We start from the raw sequence: 4272 nt of genomic DNA, 5'->3' as shown, positions 1-4272 counted from the left end.
GCGGATTACTTGAGGTCAGGAGTTAGAGGCCAGCCTGGTCAACATGGTGAAACCTCATCTCTACTAAAAATACAAAAATTAGCCAGGTATGGCAGTGCATGCCTGTAGTCTCAGCTACTTGGGAGGCTGAGGCATAAGAATAGCTTTAACCCAGGAGGCAGAGGTTGCAGTGAGCCAAGATTGCACCACTGCCCTCCAGCCTGGGCAACAGAGCAAGACTTTGTCTCAAAAAAATAAAATAAAATGTGGGGCATGAACTAATTTAGTTATGGCAAACTAAACTGGTGAACCTGGTCAACCAAACAGCAGAATCATTCCACTTGCTGATGCTGATCAATTCCAGTAGCTTCCATCTATTTTTATTGATAAAAAAATTTTTGGAGACATGAGATCCTATTTCTCATTGGTAATATGATAGGAAACAGAACCATGATCAACTCCCCTGGTCTGCCTAGAGTTTAGGTGTGGAGAATGAAAACATATGGCCTCTTGTCTGCCATCCAGCACCAGGAACTCATTAAGTTCTGACAGTTTATGATCCCGACCCTGAGAAGCAACCCATGGGCTGCTGTTTGCTGTGGATTGTACCACTGTCTTCCCTAGAAGGAATAATGTAGTAAAAGGAGCCGGAAAGTTGAAAATAATAATAGTGATGATAAAGTATGGATATAAACATCATATTCGTCCTTTTGGAATAAAAATAAATGACACCTTATATCATTATTTGGGAAGCTTTGGATTAAGTACCTACTCCTCACAAACAGAGAAGCCCACACTCTTAAGTGGTACAGCCTTTGTCATAATTTAAAACATTCATTCACAGAAGTATAATATATGCTATCCATCTTGGACAGTTCAAAATATTCCACTTAATTTTATTGATTAAAAACTGAATTTTGGCCAGGCGCAGTAGCTAACTCCTGTAAATCCCAGCGCTTTAGGAGGCTGAAGCAAGAGGATCAGGTGAAGTCAGGAGTACAAGACCAGCCTGGCCAACATAATAAAACCTCATCTCTATTAAAAATACAAAAATTAGCCAGTGTAGTGGTACATATTTGTAATCCCAGCTACTTAGGAGGCTGAGACAGGAGGATCGCTTGAACCCAGGAGGTGGAGGCTGCAATGAGCAGAGACTGTGCCACTCCACCACTCCAGCCTGGGTAACAGAGTGAGATTCAAAAAAAAAAAAAAAAAAACTACTAACTTTCTAGCCTTGCCTAGCTTTTCACAATTAAACAGCGAGTCCCACACATCTCTGGGCCAATTTTTGTTTGAAAATGGCAGCTCCCAAGCAGCCACTGGTGATATCAAGGGCATGCACGAGCTCCTCCTCACTTTCCCCTCCTTGGGGCAACCGAACCCTTCTGGTGAGGCACCTGCCAGCTAAGCTGACCACTGAGGAGAAAGACGACTTGCTGAAGTACTTCTGGGTGCAGCTGGTGCACATCCTGTCAGATAAGGGGCGACTGAAACAAACAGCTTTTGTCACATTCCCTAATGAAAAAGCAGCTACAAAGCATTGACAAGACTACATCAGCTGAAACTTTTGGGTCATGGTTCAGTCCTTGAATTTGCAAAAGAGCAAGATGGAATTCACTCCCCATGTCCCACTTCAGGCTCTGAAAAAAAAAAAAAATGTCTGATTACCCTATAGAAGATGACAAAGAAAAGAAATAACTTGGTTATTCAACAGTAGAAAATTGAATTGCACCAAACCATGGGCTGATTTTTCCTTTAAATTCATGCCTCAAGTTTATGTACCCACCACCTTCCAGCACAATCCTAGCAAACGTAGTGAATGCTTTGGCAAGTGTGCCTAAGTTCTATGTTCAGGTCCTTCATCTTGTGAATAAAATGAATTTGCCCACACATTTTAGAACAATGACTGTGCAACCTTTCATGTTTGAAGACTATATGGCATTGCACGCGCCTCTTCCACCCACACCTCCTCAGCCACCTGAGGAACCTCCTTTGCCAGATGAGGATGAGGAGTTATCTAGTGAAGAATCAACATGAAAGCAGTGATGATAAGGACCGACAGAGAATGAACAAACTAATGGAACTAGCAAATCTTCAGCCCAAAAGACCCCAAACAACAAAGCAGCGCTATATGAGGGAAAAAAAAGAGAAAAATAAAGGGTATGTTGAATACACCTTCATATCCTTCACACAGCAATTTACATCCAGTGCTGTTACCTTCAGATGTGTTTGACCAATCTCAACCTGTAGGTAATAAAAGAATTGAATTCCATATATCTACTTACATGCCAGCTGCATTTAAGAAAGGTTTAGAGAAGGAACAAAATTGTAAGGGAAAAAAAAAAACATGATTTACCCGCTACTGAAGTTGATGGATCCAATATAGCATTTGGAAAAATCTTCCCCAAACCTAATTTGAACATCACAGAGGAGATTAAAGAAGACTCTGATGAAATGCCACCATAATGGATTTCTAGAAGGGAATTGGAAAAGGGCAGAATTTCTAGAGAAGAAATGGAAACTCTTTCAGTTTTCAGAAGTTATGAACCTGGTGAACCAAACTGTAGAATTTATGTAAAGAATTTAGCTAAGCATGTTCAAGAAAAAGACCTTAAGTGTATTTTTGGAAGATATGTTGAATTTTCATCAGAAACACAGCAGATCATGTTTGATATATGTTTGATGAAAGAAGGTCGTATGAAAGGAGAAGCTTTCATTAGACTTCCTAATGAAAAAGCAGCAGCAAAAGCCTTAAAGGAAGCTAATGGATACGTGTTTTTGGAAAACCCACGGTGGTTCAGTTTGCTCAATCTGCTAGACCAAAACAAGATCCTAAGGGTGGAAAATGAAAGTGTTAAAAAATTAATAAAATAAAGGTTTACTTTAAATCCCATATCTTTCAAGTGCTTTCCAACTTTGAGGGGAAGAAATTGGCCACTTGGACTATGGATCTGTGCATGACAGCTTTGAAAGTGTATTTTAAAATTAAATCTATATGCCTTTAAATCAGTGTATTGGAACTATATTATATGTATTTTAGTGACTTTCCTCAAATATAATAAATTATTTTCTTTCTAATAAAAAAAAGTGAGTCCTTATAACAAAGAAATTCTTCAAGTGTTTATATTCAAAAAATTGTATGAAAGTTTCTTTTAATCAGTACTTTCTTATGGTAAAATGCACATGCAACGTGTCTACTATACTTGCTTTTAGGCAAATTTCATGGTGAATTGGACTCTCAATTTAGGCAGGTACAGTATTTTAAGTCCAATAATGAAAGAATGCTTACATGTCAGGTAAAAATGTTATCAACTAACATTAGAACACTTGGAAATTTTTTGCATATGTGATTCCCCAGTACCTAATTACTAGACAAGCTTTTTAAAAATACACATTTCTCCCCCAAATGTAAAAACCTATGATTAGTCACACTCGTGACTTACAGGTTTATTTATCAGTTCCTTTGGTAGCTATTTACAGAATACCTACTCTGAGCCAAGTACTCCAATAGAAGGTTGAAGAGAAACATATTTATTAACTTCCCTCATGAATCTAGAAAGTTCTGTGAAGTAGGCCCTGTGCTATATGCTAGAGATACGGAAATGGATAAGACAAAGTAAAACCTGGAAGGCAATCAAATAATCACAGTGACCAATCCAAGAGGCAAGAGAATGCTCAGGAAGCAAGACCAGGAGAGACTGTGACTTTCCCAGGGTACCCAGTGAGTCAGCGAGGAAGCTGGACCTAGAATCTGTCTCCCGGGCATCCTCCCATCCTGTTTAGAGGCGACAACATTGAAAATGGCTCTCACTCCCTGCATTCCGCTATGCTACTTGCTGCACTGGATGCTCATTTATCCTCACACGTGATGATTTCATTTCATTCTGATACCTTAAAATGATTCTGGAAAGTGAATCCTCAGAGGCCCTCCAAAAGCCTGAAGGCTTCATCTTCCTGCACTCTCCCTGCCCCCAACACATCTGTACATCTCTGAGAGGGGATCTGCTCTTCCCTACAAACTTGAAGATACCTTAAAGGCTTTCTACTCCCTGGCTCAGTTCCCTGCCCAGGTGACATGTGAGCAATGAGAAAGCCATGGAAGCTATTCCCAGAACACTGGTTTCCAAGCCTGGCTGAACACCATAATCACTTGGTCAGTGCTGGGCGACTGAGGGAGTGTGCTTTAAATCAGCTTACCAGGCGGCTCACGCCTGTAATACCAGCACTTTGGGAGGCTGAGGCAAGTAGATCACTTGAGCTCAGGAGTTCAAGACCAGCCTGGTCAACGTGGCA

The 4272-nt window shown here is 40.3% G+C and overlaps 1 pseudogene; it reads left to right on the top strand.

Moving 5' to 3' along the window:
• The first annotated feature begins 1277 nt into the window (after nt 1–1277).
• Nucleotides 1278–2837, top strand: LOC116559229 (annotated as a pseudogene).
• Nucleotides 2838–4272: the final 1435 nt, after the last annotated feature.

Source organism: Sapajus apella, unplaced genomic scaffold (genome assembly GCF_009761245.1).
Source record: "Sapajus apella isolate SASKATOON/1434 unplaced genomic scaffold, GSC_monkey_1.0 scaffold23, whole genome shotgun sequence".
NCBI classification, from domain to species: domain Eukaryota; kingdom Metazoa; phylum Chordata; class Mammalia; order Primates; family Cebidae; genus Sapajus; species Sapajus apella.
The sequence above is the reverse complement of the archived record's forward strand: the minus strand, read 5'-3'. Positions and strand labels throughout refer to the sequence as shown.